We start from the raw sequence: 22,397 nt of genomic DNA, 5'->3' as shown, positions 1-22,397 counted from the left end.
TTGTGTGGGCATGTGCCCACATGGTGTGTGTGTGTGTGTGTGTGTGTGTGTGTGTGTGTGTGTGTCTGTGTGCAGTGTATTAGCTAGTGTGTGTATGTGCACACAGGCATGCAGAGGCTAGAGGTGTCAACCTCTATAGCACTCCACCCATCCCTCTGTGTCTATCAGACAAATGCTGGTGTTGAGATATGTGCTGCCATGTCTGGCTCCACACTACTGCTCATATGGGTGCTGAGTGTTGAACTCTGTCCTCTTGCACACATAGCAGGCAGTTTACCAGCTGAGCCACCTCCCCAGCCCCCCCTCTCCCCCTCCCCAGCCCCCCCTCTCCCCCTCCCCAGCCCCCCCTCTCCCTCTCCCCAGCCCCCCCTCTCCCCCTCCCCAGCCCCCCCTCTCCCTCTCCCCAGCCCCCCCTCTCCCCCTCCCCAGCCCCCCCTCTCCCTCTCCCCAGCCCCCCTCTCCCCCTCCCCAGCCCCCCTCTCCCTCTCCTCAGCCCCCTGTCTTCCTGACCCCCATTTATGGTTTTTAAGCTCCTAGAACTTATCCTTTTAAAAGTAAAAACATAAACATTTTTTACTTTCAAAGAATTCAATATTGTACAATTAAAAAAAATAATTTTCAAAATCTGAAATTAAATACAAACTAATTTACAAACTTGTATGCTCATATAGACATTTAGGCTTTGTCTGTTTTGGATAGAGTCTCTACTTTAGTCACACCAACTGTTTCCTTAGGCACATGTCTGGATTTTGGAAGTTGTATAGGCAAGAATTTTTCTGATGGCTTTATTTAATGGCCATATCATTCAAGTAACTTGACTTGTTTCGGAAGCATATTTATAAATAACAAACATATAAAGTATAGTTTAGAAATGCCCATTAAAATAGAACATAAATACATACTAATATCTAATCCCTTGACCTAACAATCCTTCTGTCAGGAGTTATATGTCACTAAGATAGTTTGAGAAGCATGTAATGATACTGTTAAATACAAGATTGGCTACAGAAACACACACTTAGAATGAAATGTTAATTTTAGCTATTGAGTAAATGAAGTATATTTATCAAGCAACAATAATAACTAAAGGAAATTAAGTTGTATAAAGTATCTAATATAGAAATTTTGTCTTAAATATCTACATATATGCACAAATAGCCCATATAAGTGTTTTTGAATATCTAAAAATGAGTTAAATAAAACAACTCTTAACAGAGATGTATGTATATAAGGCATTTTCTTTAGGTGTTTTGATTTTAATAATTATAATGAATTCCTTTCATAATAAAAATAGTTAAAATATCTTGTTTTGTTTCTTTTCTCTTGACCCCATCAAAATATGTCAGGCAACATGAGTAAGGCGGCGCATTGAGTCTGAGATCCAGGGGCAGATGCCGAAGTAGACACGGACTATATTTTACCTAGAGAGTATTACCCTCACCAAGCCATCAAGTCTAATTAAAAATGGAAATCCATGGATGGAGAAGCCTTTGCACATGCCCCTGGGGACTAGTTCTTTCCTGACTCCCTCTGGATCCTTCCAGTGCATTAGCTAAGGGGGAGTTAGGAAGGCTGTCTGCAGCCACAGCTGCTGCCTTCTCATGTGTCACTCTGATCAGGCCAGTAAAACCCTTGTTGGAAAACAGCAGGCTCTGAACCCAGCCCAGGTGATTGACAGCTTCCAAGCTGGCCTGCAGGCCTGCCCTCTCTGCTTGGCCTCCTCTCTCCATCTTGCCCAGGCATTGTGCTTCGGGTAATCATTAGGAAATACCAGGAACTAAGAGGCTTTATTCTCTAATGTGTGTGTGTGTGTGTGTGTGTGTGTGTGTGTGTGTATGCGTGCCAGGATGAGAGACACTCATACCCTGGCCCTTATTAGGGATAATCCCAGAGCTGTGATCTTCCTGATCACCAGAGCCAATGGCTTTATTTGGGTGAGAACCGTGTTCTTCCTGGCAGCCTTCCCCTGCTCCTGGGTGTTTGGATTATGAAAGAGAATGGCTCTTCTCTCCTCTTCCTGTAAACCTGAAGCCCCTCACAGTGGGGATGCTCTGGGAGATTCCCAAAGAAGGAGAAGGACTGAGAACAAAGGCACTGTACCGTGGAGGTGGCACAGCCTAGTGAGTCAGTGCAGCCAGTCTCACAGGGAATGCTGGGATCCGGTTCCTGTGTGGTGGCAGCACAGCCAAGTCAGTGGTGGGAGATCACACTGCCCACAGAAGACAGGAAATTCTTCTGGAAAGGCCCCTCTTGGCTCCCAATGCCAGATCTATGCTCCCTTAGCTCACGTTACATCAGAGTTGGAACACAGAGTTTAGCTGTTTTCTGCCGACTACACTAGTTGCCATGAGCCTGATTCTCTGCTCCCTACTTTTTTTTTTTAAACTCAGTGATTATATTGACATTGAGAGAGAGAGAGAGAGAGAGAGAGAGAGAGAGAGAGAGAGAGAGAGAGAGAGAGAGAGAGAGAGAGAGGAGCAGGAAAGACCTAAGTGGGTGTTTGAGGATGCTTTTTTCTGTATGAGCCCCACTCATTCTTTGCCTTCTGATATATTTTTTTACTTTGACTATTCAATTAGCATATTTTGTATGTCTTGATTGCTTGCTTAACTTTAGTGTTTTTCTATATCATTATAAAGCCATTAAAAACATATGTGTGTGCACACATGCATGAGTGTGTGGATATGTGTGCACATGTGTGCATGTGCATGTGAGTGTGTGTGTGTGTGTGTGTGTGTGTGCGCATATGTGTCTTATTCAAGTAGGGAAGATCCTGAATCCTTTGTGATAATTCTGCCATAGAACTTGAACTTGGATAAATACTGCAGGTCTTGCCTTCTTTAAGTCAAGGAACTTTCTGTGTTCAGCAGAGCTGACTGGCACATGAGCATCTGTGTGCTTGCCTTCGCGGGTACACAGTTGGACCTCACTTTTTATTGCCCTTGTAGTCCCCATTGTACACCTCTTCCTACCTGCTGCCTCATGACTGAACTGGTAAGTGGAATGTGAGCTGGTGATGCCCCCTGCCCTGGCCTGGCCTGTAGAAATGTGCAATAGACAAGCTCTGCTCGCCCTCATTTCTGAACAGAAGATTCAAAGACTCAAATGAGGCCACAGTTACAGCCAGAGGAACATGGAGACTGACTAACTGTGTGAGTAGTCTTTTGGGTAATATTCCCTGATCTCTGATCTGGGCAAGGAGTGCATTTAATGTGCTAAACCACTGAAGCTTGGGGATTCTTAAAGCAGTTTCTTCCAATAGCATAGTAAAACAGTCTACTTCAAGGTAAAGCTCAGAGGTGCTTTCTGTACTCTTTAACTCATTCCAGTAATGGAAAACACTGGGAAATATTAATATTCTATGTGGTTGGGTCTCCATTTAGGGAGCACACTAGTTCATGGCATCCATAACTCTTTAAGGTAAGCCCCCTACCCCCACTCCCAGCAGCACTGTGAAATATTTATAGGAGAGCCCTCAGAGACTGCTCACAGTGGTGTGCTATTAATCTCAGGACAAAAAAAAAATTGGCTTTTCACTTAGCGAGACTAAACACAAATTAAAGTAACTTTCTTCAATTTCAACATAATGGTTGGGGGGTAGGGTACGCTGTTATTAAATCATTTCCAAGGCGCCTTCCAGATACAGTGTTCTGATCCTCCAGGAGACCAAGCTGACTAGCAGAAGCAGAAAACAAGATCTCACAAGGACAGAATCCATGAGCATCAGGGACTGCAGTTGGGAGAATTCATTCAAAATGCTATAGACTGTGCTCGCAGCCTCAGAACGCTTGGCTTTACTCATCACATATCTGTCCCTCTTTCAACCCGCCCATCAGGAACACTATCCCACTGAGTCTTAGGTTCCAGTATACGAATCTTGGGGTAATATATACATTCAAGCCATAGCATTGTCTAAATTCCTTAAAATAATTTTTAATGTATTTAGTTGCTCACAACAGGAATGGAATTCCTAGGCATTAATCCCAGACATAAGACAAGCATTAAATGTGTGTGGCCTTAAGAATAATTGCAGGTTTTTGCTACCGTGCTTAAATTAGGCTCATCAGCAGATTTTTTTTCTGGGAAATATTGTAAGACTGGCAACAATTTCTAAAGCATTTTATTTTAGTGAGAGGGAATATCCGGGCTTATTAGCATCTGAGGTCAAAGGGCAGCGAGTATATCACATTAAGTCCACTTATTGATCCTTGGATCCCAGGCTCTTAGTCCACCACTTTAATGATGCCTAATCTGGGTTCTGTGCCATGTGAAATGCAGTTACATTCCTTTTTAAAACTATTTATTCAGAAACAGAGTCAGCACTGCAGAAGGGTTCAGAGGTAGCCTAGAGTTCCCACATACCCGTTGCCCAGCTCTTTCTCAGTGACTGGCCTTGAGCAGGAGGATCATTTAGATTTGAGAGGGCCGTAGCGATGCATTTCAAAGAGGGAGCCGGGGTAACCAGAATTAACGGGAACCCAGGCCTTGTGCCATACTTGGTAGTAACTACATAATGCTAAGCAAGTGACCTTCTTGAAATGGACAGCTGCCTCTCTCATAGGGTGCTTACAGAGATTAAACACACCTGGAATTGTTTTGTAAGGCTTGGTTCACAGTAGACATTTAATTAATGTTCAGCTCCTCTAATTGTATCTCTAGTCCTTGGTGCTCTTCTATCTTTTACTGCTTTCTTTTTCGGTTTATTTATTTGATAACATCCTCCTCACCCAGATTCCTGCTATTAGGTCTGCCAGGTTTCCAGTGTCTCTAAGGCCCAGCCTTTTCTGGGCCTAAAGGAGGAGGCAGACGCTTTGACTGTAGTGTCATTCTGAGATAGTTGAAAACCTTGCCATTCATTGGCCTGAATTTGAAGCACGGGATGTTTCCATATAACTACAAGGACATGGAGAAAGTAAGTGGGGAAAAAAATTAAAGCGGGTAGATTTTGCAAAAAAATGAGAATGTATGTGTGGTGAGAGACAAGGGGACAAGGACATACACTCAAAAGACAACCCAGTCTCTCCTCTTATACTTTAGCACTGGAGGAGAGCTCTACTGTCTGGGGTTTAAAATTCTGGCTCCCAATAATCCATTTTAGCCAAGTATGATTCAGGCTCTTGCTGGGTTAATCTGCTCTCATCATTTACTATGATAAAAGTCCACAGGGAAAGAAAACAGTACAATACTGGCACCATTTCACCCCTCAACAAAAACCTGCTTAGAACCAGATGCCTGGTGGCCATATGACAGACGCTGCACGCTGGGGAGGGGCTGTCCTCTGGGATGCTGGAGAGGCAGGGTGATTATGCTGCACGCCTGCTTCCCAGCCTAACAGGCAGGCAGGCGGGGAGAGATGGAGGCCTGAGCATCCTGGAGGTGACACCCTCTGGGCAGTAAGTGCTGACTGTCGGCCTGAGCCACAGTTTAGCAGCTGTCCTGTGTGGCAACAGCCCTTTCTGCCATATGGAGCAGTAAGATTTGTCATGAAATCCGGACCCTCAAGCCCCATCATTTATGTAAAATTGTAGGTTGGAGGCCTGGTTTGAGAATGAAAATATCAATTATATCAGTTCTCAATTGCTTCTTAAAAAATAGTGCAAGGACTATCATTTTTGGTCCCTAAGGCACAGGAGGGGTTAGGAAGCATTGCTCTCCATCACTGGGGCTAGAGGAACCAGTGTTGGGCTGGCAAAGGTTTGTCACCAGGAGGAAACGCTTGCCTGTGGTGGCTTTGGGCAGAACCTCATCACGAATTAGTGGGGACACAAAATGAAAACATCCCTGGGACCCGGAGAACTCTACACTCTACCACAGGAACGTTTCACCTACACGATTGTTACTGCTTTATTCACTATAGGAAGGAAATGGAACCAACCCAGTTGTCCTGAAACAGACAAGTGGACAATAAAAATCTGGTGCATACGTGTCGTGGAATACTATTCAATTATTAAAAATGAAATTAAAAACTTCAAGAAAATGGATGGAATGTAAAATATTAAGCAAGGTCACACGATCTCAGGAAAAAACCTTTTATATTCTCCCTCATGTGGATCATAATGTATATGTATGTATGTATACGTGTAAACAAATGTACGTGCGGGCATAATATAACATGCAGAAAGAAGAAAAATAAAGGCTAACTGTCAGGCAGCAAGAAAGGACCAAAGGCAGATGATGGACTCTGGAGCCATGAAAAGATAAAAGTCTGATTGTTTATCTAGTTTTAACTCTATCATGGGTCTTTCTTTTTCTTTTTGTGTGGCGTGTAAGTGCATACCAGTATATTTAAAAGCGAAAGTTTAAAATTTAATATGAGTCACCACAGCTTCAAAAAGGCATATGGGAGTTCATTGGGATGTATAGATGTGGGCCTGGTTAATTTCACCATGTGATTGTTTTTATTTGCAAGTTCCTTATAACAAAGTTTTAAATAAAAATATTATCTTTTTGAGGTAGGCTGGGTGTTGCTAGGAGTTAACCTGTCTTATTGTCAAAGAATATTTAAAATAATAAAAATATCTTTAAATGCCATGCTCTGTTTGTCTCTGGGGCTTTTGAAGACTTTATCTTCAAAAAAAAAAGTTTTACCTTATCTGTCTATAGAATCATATCTATCTGTTAAACCTAGGATGTATATACTTGTGATGAAAATAGACCCATAATTGACATGACTATGATTTGATCAATTAACAATTAACTTGTATTACTTAATTATCCGAAGCAGCAGGCAATAGCACGTTCAAAGTATTGGAAGTAAACCTTGTACTATAGTTGAGTTGTATGGGTACAATACTTCATATTAGAAATATATATAATGTATGTGAAGAATAATCTTAAATTTGAGCTCTATACCAATGTATCAAAATTAAACTCATTTTGCATCAGTTATGGAGATGGCTTCAAAATGGCAAACAAGCCACTGGGCAAAATGTCCTCATTTCAGCCACAGACAGAATTCTGCCTAAAAATAGGCAAGCTTGGATGCAGGCAGGGTAAACAAGTCTTCAATAGTTCCTGCCTCATAAATATGTCTGTCAGATATATTGAGCCAGAAGGCTGAAGATGATGCTCCTACGTTATAGAGAGCTTTGGGTAACTATTCAAGTAGCAAACTGTCTCTGTCATCTTCTCATTGTGGAAGCTACTAACCTGCCCTCCCTGTCTACTTAGATAATTAATTTTATTCCTTCTCAAATCTCTGATGGGGCTGGAGGCCAGATAATTTAGTCCTACAATGAAGCATAGTTGTTTAGGGGTTAAGATGGTTTTAGGTCTAGATAGATGTTTTTAAGTTGATAAAAGATGAGATATGATAGATATTGATTTTCATTCAGACTCACCAAGATAGGAAAGATGTTTTCTTCAAGGCTGCCAAATACAAACAGCCAAAACAGAATATAACCTTTATATAATCCCTGATTGTTTTGTGATTCTTCTTGCTGTAGGCAGGTTATTGTATATATGTGTAATAATATAAATGTATATGTGAAAAAGAAAAATAATAATGAAGGAGAGATAAACAAGTTTTTTAGGATTCCAAGTGTGGGATTGGAACGGTCTCGTGAGAGAACAGGTGAGGCTAATCCACTAGAAGACTGACCACTTCATGTGGGAGCTTGGTTGTTGCCAGCTGAAAAGATCCCGTGAACAGACTCTGGGAGGAGATACATAAATGAGCCCAGACCTGGAGGTAGGGCTTTTTGGAGATTTGGGATAGTTTTAGCTGTTCATTGCTGGACTTCGAGACGCTCCTAGAGAGAACCGCTTGAGGGAAGGCTTTGGGGCTCCGGCTCCGGCTGAGGTTCTGGGTTCTGGTTACTCTGGGTTCCGGCAGAAGAAATCCTGCAGATTGTGCCAGGAGAATCATTCCTCAGAACTGATATCCTTACAGTTTTGTTATTGTGTCCTTTAATCCTCATTTCTTATTGTTTTGGTTAGTTGGGTTATAAGTGATGTATGCTTGGTCACTAAGTTGTTAATAAAATATATTGGTCAAGAAAATTGAGCATACATAATAAAAAATAAAATATAATTTAATAAGAAAAATTAAAGAAAAAGAAAGCAAATGACATTTTCATGACAGCAGCATATCCAGACTTAGAGCCAGGCAGAACAGGAAGCAAACACTTGGGCCTGGATTATCCTTTTTTCTTTAAATGATTACAATCTCTCTCTCTCTCTGTGTGCCTCTCTGTCTCTGTCTATCTATCTATCTATCTATCTATCTATCTATCTATCTATCTATGGAGCTGGTTCTCCTCTTCCATCCTTTGGATATTGGGAGTCAAATGTAGGTTGTCACTCTTGATGGTCAGTCAGTGCCTTTACCTGCTGAGCCATCTCATGGGCCCCTGGAGTGTTGTTGACTGTGAAGGCTGCCCCTGGGCCACGAGGATCTGAAAATGCCTTTTTATATTGAGTGATGCTTAATGTGTGGGGAGAAGTGCGGCAATACATGAAAGAGCAGAGCTCAGTTTCGGTGGCTAGGTGTCAAGACACTCATAACAAGGCCTGGGACTGAGACTATCCAAGATCAAAGAAGCATGCAGTGCTTTGTTTTAGGACAGAAACCCTAGTAGTCCTGGTGTTGCTGTAGCTGCTGTAACTCCAAGTGTAGTGTGAAAATGCTAATGCAATAAAATCTACCATGCTTCCAGTAGAGTGAGAATAAAGCACATTCAATTATACACAGTTCACAGATGTTTATAACAAATGACTATGTTGCTGGTTTATGTATTTATGACACTGTTTTTGCAGTTGATTTAAAGTATACTCCAACTTAACAAAAAAACATTTTCCATACAGCTACTCTAGGAGCTATGCTAGCCTTGAAGCAGCCACAGACGTCTGCGTTTCCTGAATCTCTTGGTCACACTGTTTTCTCTTGTGCTTAACTCAGTCTCCTGTTACTCTGTTTACCAGCAGCAGATCATGCTGTATCTACATACCATATAGTTGAAATAGGTGGTAGGCTGCAGCACCTGGGCTTGCGTACATATATTCTGTGATGTTTGAGCAACGAAATCCCTTAACAATGCAATTTCTCAGAATGTATCACCATCATTAACTGATGTATGGCTACATATGACTCAACAGAAAAATGGCTGAGAAACATGAAACTTGATTGGTTGTCTTGGGCCTTGGTTTCTTCAGCCATCAGCGAAAATGACTAATAACAGCTAACCCCTCAATGGAGTAGCTATGTGCCAGGGGACGTTACACGTATTAGCTCACTGGTCATCAAGAAATCCTGGGGTGAGGTACTACCATCATTGTATCCATTTTACAGTGTGAAAGAGCCGAGACCTAGGCTAATCAGTTTATATAACATGATCCGTGTAGTAAGCGACAGAGTTGCAGTTGACTCCAGATGACCTAATTTTGGAACCTATATTTCCAAGAGTCTCAAGACAGCGTCCATTCTGCTTATGTCAAAAGTGTGGCAAGGATGAAATGCGGTACTAGGAGGGAGTGGTGCCCAGAGGTAGGGCTTGGAATAATGGAAAATCTGCGTTCTAATGCCTGAGAGGAGACAGCAGGGTAGGGAGAAATGAATATACCGGTTCAGGATATGAACAAAAGGTTTGTTGACTGTGTAGCTGCTGCTGCTGAGCGCTCCCTGCTTTACTCCCAGAGGGGAGTCTCTGGGTTTTCTTCATTGTCTTCCTGCATTCTGTTTTTAAAAAGGTTGGGAGAATGGTTGAACCATTGGAAACGTTGCCAATGGATGTGCAGGGGTTCGAAACACAAACAAGAGATGAGATAGGAAAAATCAGAAGGTTCACTCAATTCTTGCATTTTAAAAAGGATTACAGATTTGGCTGTGCAGCAAGAGAGTTTGCAGGTGGAGGCTGAAGTGCTTGGAAAACAAAAAGTGCCCTTGGTAAAGGGAGAACACCTGGTAACTGAAACTGCCCCACCCTTTGCAATTGCTGTCCTACCCTGCTCAGAGCACTTTCTTTTTTTATTGTTTATTTTTTTCTCCTTTATTAATTTATTCTTGTTACATCTCAATGGTTATCCCATCCCTTGTATCCTCCCATTCTTCCCTCCCTCCCATTTTCCCCTTATTCCCCTCCCCTATGACTGTTCCTGAGGGGGATTACCTCCCCCTGTATATGTTCATAGGGTATCAAGTCTCTCCTTGGTAACCTGCTGTCCTTCCTCTGAGTGCCACCAGGTCTCCCCCTCCAGGGGACATGGTCAAAGGTGAGGCACCAGAGCACTTTCAGTGTTAAGTTTCCACAGCCCCTCGGTGGGCTAGGGAGCCAGCAGGAGCATAAGGCCTCACAGAGAAAAGGGTTAAAGCCTGTTTCAAGGAAAAAAAAAAAGGTTAATCTTGAGCAAAGTGAGAGCAGCAGTTACGAGATTACCACCATCAGCTTTCACAGTAGCCACCAAAAGCCTCAGATATCAAAATGCTCCATCCTTCAATTATGGTAAATTCAGTCACTTGAAAAGAAACTGTGATCAAACTGCTAAAAGCTCAGAGCTCAACATGACCAGTGCATTAACTCAATAGAAGCAAAGGAGCGATTTCTGGCAATACTGGGTTCCTGGCAACAATGCCTCAGTTTCCCGTGTTCGTAGATGCGGTGATAAAAGGGATCGGTCTGAAGGGGATGTACATGGTGACCTCTTGTCATTAGGAAGCAGCCTTCAAGTCCTAGCTCGAGGCTCAAGAGCAAAATGTACAAGCCGTTCCAAACACGGACAGCTGAGAGTTACCAGGCTGTAATAGAAACTATTGATCCCATAAGTGTTTGGTTCATAGATAATCTTCTTTTAAGAAAGCAACAAGAAGTCTCATTCATATCAGAAGAAAACAGGAAGGGGGAGATGTTGTGGAAGTTTTGGTTTCTTTATTCTGAGTAAACATATTTTTGTTTTAATCCCAGGTGTGGGTTATGGCAGCTGCTCCAGTTTGTCCACAGCTGATAACTGGCTCCTGAGAGGGCGTGGTCTTTGCCAGTTGGTTACAGACTCTGAGAGGAGATAAATATGAGCTCCCAAACAGTCTCGGTTTTTGGCTTTTGCATCGTTTGCGTTGCTTGGCTGTTCATCACTTCACTTCAAGATACTCCTAGAGAGAAACACTCCAGAGAATGCTTAGAGGTTCCGGCTCCTGTGGGTGTGGTTACTTTCGCTGTTTAACAAGCCTTCTGGCATCCTGATGACGAAGAGTGGAATTGTTCCAAGGAACTGAGTCCAGAAAAGGTCGACTTCTCCTGTCCCTATGAACCTCCTTTCTCTCCTATCTAGGGCAGGTGGGTTGGAAGGGAGGTAGAGGCATTAAAGAACCCCAAATAAAGTACGTTTTTTTAAAAAAGATCAAAGCCTACAAAGGAACAGACTGCTCTTGAAATGCCTGTTATGATGGAAAGAGTCTGGCACAGGTGGACTTAAGTCTCTACCATTGCCTTTAAAAAATCATTAAAAAAAATGTGATGATGAATTATTTGAATTTTTTCAAATTTATTTAATGATACATTATAATAAAAATGTGCAGATATATTGATAATTAAAAAACCAAGGAGCATGTACCAGTCTAAGACAAAGTACTGATAAAAAAAAAAATTAAAGCAAGGAGGCCCATAACATTTTATTTTCCTAGTAAATTAGTTAAGTGGTTTTTGTTTGTTTGGTCGGTTTTTTGTTTGTTTGCTTTACGACAGCATCTCACTATACAGGCCTGGGTGGTAGATGTTCTTAACTCCGAGGTCCATGTGCCTTCCCCTCCCGTGTGTTGTGACTGAAGGTCTGTATCAAAGGCCTGCACCACCACATTTGGCTCCAAAGTAACATTTCTTCAGTACTATTTATTTTCTGCCAACTTTTAAAAACAAACCCAGATTTTCAGTATGTTAGCACATGACCTTAAACTTTAGCAAATATACTCATGAGGGGAATTAATGATCAGATTTAGGTATAACAGTGACAACAAATGAACTATTTTGGAACCTTTAATACATCATGGTGTGTTCTGACAGTCAATTTGGCTGCATTAAGAAGCAAGCAAGGAGTTAATGAGATGCATATGTGGGCGTGTCTCTAAGGGTTAATGAGGTATACATGTGGGCGTGTCTGTAAGGGTTTATGAGGTGCATATGTGGGCGTGTCTGTAAGGGTGTTTGGAAAGCGGTTTAATGGGGGAAGCAAGACCTACTTTGAATGCGGCCTGGACCATCCCATCAGCTGGGATCCAGGACTGAACGGAAAGGGAAAGAGAAAACATATTTATTCTCTTTTCTCTGCTTTCTCTCCCACCCAGACATGAGGAAGCTGCACTTGTCATGTCTTTCCCTCAAACCATAAACTGAAAGAAATACTTCGTTTCTGTCACTTCTTCTGAGGCTTTGGTCACAGCTGAGAGAAACGAAGCTCAGGTGTGAGCAGTGGTGGCTGGTTTGCTGATTGCTGGGCGATTATAGACGAAGCAACGAAGTGTTCACTTCCTAGTAGGAAATTAAAAATTGACAGCTGTCATGTGTTCCTTTTTTCACTTATTAGTCTTGAAGACCAGGGCCGCGTATATTTTGCTATACTACTTTAGTAATAATAAGAAAGGGCACACATTTGCCACTAACCTACTAATAGCAATAGTTACCACTTGTGAGGGCTTCTGATCGGCCAGGGGCCTGTGCCTCAAAGATTTATGTACAATAGTTACCCTAGCCACTGGATGGGGAAGAGCATATTCTTACATTTACAGATGAGGAGGGCCAGACCAAGAAGTGGCGAGCAATACGTTCATACCCACAGCTTGTACGGACCAGGTAGGCTGATTCCTATTGTCATAGAGCCGAGAGAAGAAATTTAAATTTTGTAGTGCAACCTTATGCCTGCTGTGGAAATAACTTGTTTGATATTTATTGGAAAGTTTATTCAGCACCTTCTCCTCTGCCTCAGTAGCAAGGTGTGCGCTGGCCTAATGAGGCGACTCTAACACCGCTTTACCTTTTCCTTCGCTGTTGATCCTCTGGCTTTTGAGGTAAACAGAACAAGCTTAGCCTCCTGTCTGCATGCCAGTCTTTTGAAATCCAAATGTAAAACACAGGAGCATGGATTGAACCTGAGCTGTTCGCCTTATAGTGGCCAGGAAGCAGAGAAATGGGGAGAATGTGAGGGCATAGTGTTCAAAGACATGTGCCCAGGGATTTGTTTCTTCCAGTTGGCCCTACTTCCTTTTTTTTGTTTTGTTTTTTTGTTTTTTTTGTTTGTTTACCATTTCCCAATAGGGCCATCAAAATAACTAAAGCCCTATGACTTAGTTATTTTCCCAGAGCCCATCAATTGGCATCCAACCTTTTAACAAATGAGCCTTTGAGGATATCTTGGTTGTGAGCCTAGTTTTTTTTTTTTTTTAATTTTAATTTTTATTTTTAGATAGGGTTTCTCTGTATAACAGCCATGACTGTCCTGGACTTGGTTGGTAGACCAGGCTGGCCTCGAGCCCACAGAGATCCTCCTGCCTCTGCCTCCCAAGTGCTGGGATTAAAGGCAGGCACCACCACTGCCCGGCGTGAACCTAGTCTTTAATGGCTGAGCCATCCCTCCATCTTTGAGGTATTTTGTACCCAAATCTCGACACCGTTGTTCTGAGGCAGCAATTCTACTTTCTGTCAGTGGTGACTCATCACCTGGTTGGCCTGTTGATTACCTATTAATGTGTGAAAAAATAAAACACAGCTGGGTATGATGGTGCAGGCCTGTAATCCCAGTACTCAGGGAGGCAGAGGCAGAGGCAGAGGCAGGCAGGTAGGTCTCTGTGAGCTTGAGGCCAGCCTGCTGTACAATAGTGAGTCCAGGAGAGCCAAGGCTACACAGAGAAACCCTGTCTCAAAAAACAAGCAAACAAAAAAAACGAAACAAAAATCCCAAAACAAAACCATAAAAAAAGAGAAAGAAAAAAAAACATGACTACTACTGTCCATTGAAAATACTTAATTACTTTTTCAATGCAATAAAAATTGCATTCATTTTTTGAAAGCCTTATATCACTTACTCTCATAAGTGACCATTACCTCCTATGTATTAGTTACCCCTGGCTGTAATTATAAAGTGCTGAAAAGAGTGTGATCTAAACACCTGAAATTCATTTTGTCACAATTCTAGAAGCTGAAATTCCAATCATGATTAAGATTCTAGCTTTCTTAGTCCGTGTTCCATTGCTATGAAGAAACACCATGACCACTGCAACTCGAACAAGGCCATCTTCCTAATACCTTTCAAATAGTGCCACTCCCTGATGATTAAGCATTTGAATATGCGAGCCAGTTGTGGCCATTCCTATTCAAACCACCACATTCCATTCCCTGGGTCTCATAGGATTGTAGCCATATCATAATGCAAAATAAATAAATAGATAAATAAATCAAATGCATTTGGTCCAACTTTAAAAGTCCCCAAAGACTTTCACTCTCAAGACTGCTTCAAAGTCCAAAATATCTTCTGACACTCAAAGGAACTCTCTTAAGTGTAACCTCCTGTAAAACCAAAATCAAAACGCAGGTCACACACTTCCAACATAACAGTGGCACAGAATTCATATCACCATTCCCGAATGGAGGAAAGGAGGCATGGCAAGGAAATACTAGCTCAAAACAAGACCGAAAGCCAGCAGGGCACACTCTGAGTTCTGCATCTTGTCAAAGCACTCTTCAGATCTCCAAGTTCTTTCTGCTTTGTTGACTGCAACACACTTCTCTCTCTTGGACTGGTTCCACTCCCTGTTAGCAGCTCTCCTCGGCAGGTATCCTATGACTGTGGCATCTCCACCATCTTGGGGTCTCCCAGGCAACCCAGGCTTCCCTTTCACAGCTTCATGCAATGGCCTCCCTGGGCCTCCATGCTGGGACACCTCTGACTCTCTTCTGGCCTCAGCTGCTTCCTTTATCCACAGAGGGAGCTTCTAGAACCCCTTTAATGTATCCTTGACTCTAAAGCCAGAGCCATGTGTCTGAGACTGCCCAGTTTTTCTACTTGCTGAGGCTGGAATTTGGCTCCCTTGTTCAAATACATTTTTACCATCCCTCTGTTTCTTTTTTGTTTTTTGTTTTTGTTGTTGTTGTTGTTTTGGGTCCTCCCCCCCCTTTACTTCTTAAGCATTTATTTAATTTCTTTTTACAAATTGGAAGCTTAGAGGAGTGGCGTCTTGCCCTGAGGTCACCGTTCCCTTTACTCCATTTAGCCTCAGGCTCTTAAAATTGTTTGTCTCCTGGAATGCTAGACTTAGCTCTATTACAATTCCTGGTGCTCTTTTTCTCCTCAGACTACACGTTTTGTATTTTTCCTTGCTCAGCTTGTTCCTTTTCACTATATATCTGGACAAGAGCAGCCTTTAGTAACCACACGACAGAGTCAATACTAGGCTGCCTTGAAATCTCCTCTGCCAATGACATTAATCCAAAAGTCTTCAATTTATTCTCAGAGTTTTTGGATCACGGCAGAAAGCAGCCACATTCTTCACCAAAATATCATAAGAACAGTCTGTAGGCCACTTACTAATATTCTTCTCTGAAACCTCTTGTCATAACCAACATTAATCTCAGCACCACTGTCTTCTTTGCTCCTGCTAGTATAGCTCGTTAAGTCCCCATCAGTACCCGCTCTCTGGTACTAACGTCTTTCTTACTCCTCAGTGACCAGTTGCTGTGAAGAGGCACCATGACCATGGCAGCTTTAAAAAAGACAGCATTTAATTGGGGCTTACTTCCAGCTTCAGAGATTTAGTTTATTATGGGAAATATGGTAACATGTAGGTATACATGGTGCTTTGGAGAAGAAGTTGAGAATTCTACATCCAGATCCACAGACAGCAATAAAGCCACACCTCCTAATCTCTCTCAAGTAGTGCCACTCCATGATGACAAAGCATTCAAATATATGAGCCTATGGGGGCAGTTCTTACTCAAACCACCACACTAGCTAATTTGGTTTCTGGTGAGGGAACCTCTCTCTGACTTTTCACTGTGTTCTCACGTGGTTCCAACTGTCTCTCCCTCTTTTATAACGCTGAAAGTTCCAGTGGTCAGGGCTCCACCCTTATTATAACCCTTAATCTTGGTTGACTTCTCATGATTTTTTGACTCCAAATACAATTATCTTGGGGGTTATGGTTTTAGCATATGCATTTAAAGAAAATGTAATTCTGTGAACAGAATACTGTAACCACAAGGAAAAGGGTAAGTTCTATAGGTTTATGGAGAACTGAAGGCAGGGAACACTTTAGCCTTCATCTCTACAAAATGGGAGAAACTCGAACCTCCTGCCTGCCTTCTGGGTCTATGCTCTCTGTTTTTGTAATTTCACCTCACCCTGAAATATCCATTTCTTTGTTTTGAGTAGCTATGGTAACAAAATAGTTGGTCAGGGAACAAAAATGATTATCTGTTATTGTAATAATAGTTCTTGTGTTTCAAGGCATGGAATTTGCTTAGCTGTTGCATATTGAACATTTGCCTTCATGTCATAGGAAACAAGTACAGGGAGGGCAAGTTGTAAGCTGGAGCCCTTAATTGTAAGGGCACAGGTCACCCTGTTCATAATATGCATACTGAAAGAATGACTATAGCGCCCACCAGAGAAGTCCCAGGAGCCCTTGCCCAGAGGGCTAAGGCAGGAAACACGTTGCCTCTATGTTTTAGCCTGCTGCAACCAGGAAGAGAGTAGAAGACAGGGCAAACAAATTTCATCCCCTCTACAATTCTTCAAATTGCACATGGTAGAAAAACCAGCCCCAAGTGCCTTAGGCAAGAGGAGAATTGATCAGCTTGTATGAAAATCTACAGTCAGGCTGAGCTGCTACAGTTAGACTCCGTGATCAGAGACCACCAATGAGACCTGCCTCTGTTTGCCTCATCTGGCGGTCAGACTTGTGGCTTCATCCTTGCACTAACAATTCCAGAGGAGGAGTAAACATGTTTCCTTGACTGTGATTAGGCTATGTGCTGTTCTGGAACTAATCAGAGTGGCCACAGCAATGGGATTGTGCTATTATGTTAACTCAGCCAGAGGTCTCCTGTGCACATGGGCTGGAATTAGTTTCATTAAAACCATATGACTAGGGAATGGAAAATGGTAGGTTTTTTTTCCCCCAAAGGGAATTTTAGATCCATTTTCCCAGAAGAAACTTGGGATTCCTTAGAAGTTTTGTAAATGGGTGCTAGAGAGAAATAGCAGGTGCTTACTCCAGTGTGTTACTCTGTAGCTCACTAAACAAATCTTTGGTCTAATGTTGCTTTAGTGTCTCTGGGGATTATAATAAAGTGTGTTCTTATTAAAGTTCTTATAGAGCCCTTTGGACTGCTATAATAAAGAACCAATGACTAGGTGACTTAAAGCAACAGAAATGTTTATTCGCTAAGGTTTAGGGGTTAGAAAATCCAAAATCAGTGTTCGGAACAATTTTGAATGTGCTGACTTCTTAACTTCCGGCTGATTAGGGTCTCACTGTGTTCTTACCCCACACAGAGGAGATGAGCCCTCCCCCGCCCCTCTCTACATAGCTCTAGTACTGTTTGTTTTGAGCCCCATTCTTACAACTTCATTGCTTTCAATTATCTTTTTTTTTATAGGCCCTGTCTCCGCATATTAGGAATCAGGGCTTCGACATAAGAATTTGGGGGAGGGGTGGGGGGAGGAGTGGGGGGGACACAAGCTTGGCTGCCTTCAGCGGATGTAGATACAGGTCCTAGGCCGTCCTCTAGTGCCAGCCTGTTTAGTTCTCTGCGTGCCTCTGTGTGGCGGAGGCTGGAGGGTAAGCTCCTGGAGTGGACGTGGCTACCTCTGCTAATAACAATCTAAGCCTGTCTGCACGAGGCCCAGGCACAGAGGAAGAGTGCCTCTCCTTATCGTCTAAGCTTGGCCTTTTCAGTTCCTACTGTTTCCTTAAGTCTCTGTCCCATCTGGCGATTGTGACTCTATATTCCTTTCAGCAGAGCATATCTCTACCCATAGTGCCCCTGCCCCAAAGAGAAAAGTCTCTCAAAACCATTCAAGAGCTGGGGAGGTGTCAGTACTTGCTACTTAAGCATGAAGACATGAGTTTGTTTCCCCGATAACCATGTGAAAAAGTGAGCGTGTGCCTGCAATCCCAGCGCTGGGGAGAAAGAGGCAAGGCAAAGCTGGGATTTGCTGGTCAGTGAGTTGAGCTGAATTGGTATACTCCACGTTCCACGAGACAAGTACTCTTTCTCAAAAAGTGAGATATAGACTGATTGAGGAATCCACCAGATGCCAACTCTGGCTTCTAAACACACACATATACACTTACTGGTACACACACACATACGAACACACACACACGAACATGGGCATACATACACACATGTATATGCATGTACACTTACACTGGCACACATACACGAACATGTACATGTATATACACACACATATACACACACATACACACACATATACACACACATACACACACACACACACACACACACACACACACACACACACACCACTTAAATTCATCTCAAAATTACCTCTTCCCAAAATAACAATGTTTATATTTTAAATTTGAAGCATCTCTTCTTAGATTATCTCCCATATTTTCAAGAGAAATTAGATGTTCCCCAAATCTATTTTTTTTAGACGAAGGCTCTACTCATCTTAAAGAGAATTCAAGTACTCATAGCTTTATGAAGAGAACAAGTTCTAGCACTTAAGGAAGTTTCCTTAAGGAAATTGCCTACCACTAATATTACATCACATAACACAATATCTGTTTTTGTTGTTGTTGTTGTTTGAGGGTTTCATACATGTATCTAATTGCTTTCTTATTTTCTCCTCTACTTTTACCTCTCAATTTAATATACTCTTTTTAAATTTAAGTTTTTTAAGACTTATTTTTTATTATCTTTAACTATGGGTAGGTGTGTGCCTGGCATGTGGGTATGTACATATGAATGCAAGTGCTGGGGGTCTCTGATCCCCTGGAGCTTGAGTTATAGACAGTGGTAAGCATTCTGATGTGGGTGCTGGGAACTGAACGTGAGTCCTCTGGAAGAGCAACAAGTGCCTCTCCTCGACTGAACCATCTTTCCAGCCCTTCTGTCTTTTTTAAAAATAAGATTTATATAATTTTATTTTATGTCTGGGTATTAAGCCTGCATGTGACGCACTATGTGCATACAGTGCCTGCAGAGCCCAGAAGAGGTCATCATATCCCTGGAACTGGAGTAGTAGACTGTGTTGAAGCAGCAAAGTGGGTGTTTGGAGCCAAACCTGGGTTCTTTGGAAGAACTACTGAGTCAACTCTTTGGGTCATTATTTACTCTTAAAAACAATATTTAAAACCCACTGAGTCCATGTAGCACTGCCTGTATGTCCATGGGTGTAGGACCATCTTCTGCAGCATGGTAGCCTCTCTCTCAGGGGCCACATCCCTACAGAAAACTGACACCTTATCCCCAGCCGCTGTCAACCGTCAACAGCCCTTCAGCGAGGTGTGGTCTTCATGAGACCCTCTTTCATCTGTGCTGGAATACTTACTACTTGATCTTGTTCAAGTCTTGCGCATAATATGCTATCTTATTCTTTGAAGCTGAACCTCTATATCTCTGAACCCCTTGATTGGACTGGTGGGCCAAATCCTACTCCTAAAGCTGCCATAATATCTTTTCTGCATACATAACAGGAAGAAACAGGAATATGTTTTCAAAGACCCTTTTATGTCATTTAATTATAATTAAGGAACTGATTTCTTGGAGTTCTAGAAAGCTAGATCAGCAGTTAAGAGCACTTGCTGCTCTTGCAGAGGCTTGGTTCAGACATACTCTCAGACACACACACACACACACCACACACACACACACCTAAATAAAGTAAAACATAAATAAATTAAAAAGAACTGATTCCTCATTGCTTAAAATAGCCTTGGATATTGATAGATTCAACAAAATATCAATGTGTCAGTCTATCCAATGTTTTCTTTGGTAGAAAGAAAAAAATAACATCTCTTGAAGGAGAGACACATTTTCAAAGTGCTTTTCCCTCTCCCACTGATTAATTGATTGGTCTAGAATCTCTATGGAATATATTAATGCAACTAAAATATGTTCCAACATCCAACAGGAAACCAGTTAGTTATACCATTAAAAGCTCAAAAATGACAAATAAGATTAAACTACATTTTTTTTTTCAAATGGCCGAGTCTGAATGTTACCCTTTCAGTAATAGGAATAAAGTTAGTAAATAACATTTACACACAGCTTTAGAGTTTGTAAAATGCTTGGTGGAGTGTCACTAGGTCGATTTCAGGGATATCAGGGCATCAATGTTCTCCAAAAGAGTAGGGGACCTATCGTTATATGAATTACATCATATAAAATTATAGAAAGATACTTATTAGACAGGTTTATAGTCTTGGGGAAAGTCCAACCATGTTCATCTGTGAGTCAGGAAGACAGAGAAGTGGGCATCAAAGATGTACTTGTGATCCAGGGCTGAAGGGAGGCCAAGGAGAGTCCAGGCTGGGGAAGCTGGAGGGTGTCTTTGGCACCAATAAAGCACTGTCTGTGAGGCAACTGTCTTAAAACTGCCACCCCAGATCATTAAATTCACAGTCAGCTAGTTGATGGACGTTTGTAGTAAACATCTGGTGTCCGGAGAGTTTGTACTTTTCCATTTCTCAGCTCAGGTCCATTCCTGACAAATACTGAACTTGGCAAGATCAGGAGTCTGGAGTCAGGAAATCTGTTCCTGGGAGGGTCAGGGGAAGTTTCAGGAGTTTGATGACGTGATGAGGAGTGAGCAACAACAGATTTCACTCGGCAAGATTCTTCCGCAAAGCTCCTGGGAACATGGCTCTTATGAATCCACAGCACATCAGAGGAGAACCCACGCAGTCCACAGTGCATCAGCGGAGAACCCATGTTTTCTCTTCCCTCAGCCAACAGCTTGAACTGCTCTGAGAAAAGCTGCGTCTCTTCTTGGGATACAGCCAAGTGGAGCCTTCCCTGTGACCTCTGGCTTCCTATTGCTGAGGAGAGGCAAAGTGCTACATTATGGAGAGCTTCTCAGGCCTGTGCAGAAAAGGTGTAGACCTTCTGTTCAAAGGACAGCCTGTTACCACTCACCCTCACGTTAATAAGTTGTGGTAAGTGAGGATTTTCCTGATGTGTTTTGGCCACTTTCAGTTATCCTCTTAGGAAGTTTACGCCATAGCGTATTGTTGTTTTGGTATGCTTTGTTGACTGAACTGAATTCTGTGAACATTTATTTGAGTGAGTGTTCTAATGTCTTTGTACATCTGCTAATGAGATAAATATATTTTCTATGTTGGAGTTCTCCTTTTCTTCAGAAAATATGTCTTTCTGTGTATGGTTCATTGTCAAACCTTGAGCATGTTAGCTCTTTGTTAACTGCTTTTTAAAAAAACATATACTAGTGTTTAAAAACTTCACCGCACACAAAGGTACTATTAGACCACACACAGCATCTATTACTAAAGCACCACACAACAGCATCTTTGCAAAGACCTATGTGCACGATAAAAGGGATGACCACTTACAACAAAGCACATGGACACACTCTCACACAGCTCTGAACATGCCTGAACTATAACAGCAGCACCCACGTCTTTAAGAGTAGTACATTGTACTGAGGTAGTCACGTACACATCAAAAGTGGAAGTAAAGATACAGCAACAAGGGCGCTTGTTCTATTAATGCACTACTCACTGATGTACTGTAACAGAAGTGGCAATAGATTTTTTTCAATAGTAAATATTTGATTTTTAAAATTTGTGTATTAGATCTTCTACTTCTCTGTATTTGCTTCTTCAGTAATTCAAGCTGGGAGTGTGTTTAAGGTAGCTTGTAGATTAGACGAGAGGCTGCCTTAGTTACTTTTCTATTGTTGTCCTAAGATACCATGATTAAGACAATTTATAGGAGAAAATGTGTTTAATTTGGGGCCCATAGTTCTAGAGGGTTAGAGTCCATGGCCATCGCGGCAGGGGACATGGCGGCAGCCAGTCATGGTGCTGGAACAGTATCTGAGAGCTACGTTTTGATGTAAAAGCATGAGGCAGACTGAAGCAACTGAACCCGCAAAGCCCATCCCCAGACACACCCCTTCCAATGATGCTACACTTCCCAATCCTTCCCAAACAGTTCTGCCCACTGGACACCAAGTATCAGATACATGAGCCTACAGGGGCTGTTCTCAATCAGGCTGCCACTGAGACATACCGAGATAGAAGTGAAGAGAAGAGCCCATTTCTCAGAATCCCAGAAGGAAAGTAAATATTTTAAACTTCATTTGAAGACCAGTGTTCTCATCTTTTCATAATCTGTATTGAGCAGCTCTCTTCAGACCGAACCCTCCGAGAGGCTCACTTGAGATCCTCCCTTTTGCTTCCCAGGCCTCCTCTTACACATCTC

At 42.2% G+C, this 22,397-nt stretch overlaps 1 protein-coding gene across 2 annotated transcripts in view; it reads left to right on the top strand.

Annotated features, from left to right (window-relative positions):
• The first annotated feature begins 11,032 nt into the window (after nt 1–11,032).
• AKAP6 (A-kinase anchoring protein 6) overlaps nt 11,033–22,397 on the top strand; it is a 450,197-nt gene continuing 438,832 nt past the window's right edge. Inside the window, exon 1 of one of the 2 annotated variants that reach the window (XM_084791783.1) lies at nt 11,033–11,217. The gene's annotated coding sequence lies outside the window, so the exon portion shown is untranslated. Of the gene's footprint in view, nt 11,218–20,784; nt 21,110–22,397 lie in introns of those variants that run through there. The other variant, XM_084791781.1, reaches the window with a different exon arrangement.

The sequence above is a fragment of the Acomys minous genome (assembly GCF_964271855.1).
Source record: "Acomys minous genome assembly, chromosome: 8".
NCBI lineage: Eukaryota > Metazoa > Chordata > Mammalia > Rodentia > Muridae > Acomys > Acomys minous.
This window is presented reverse-complemented; position numbering and strand designations above follow the sequence as displayed.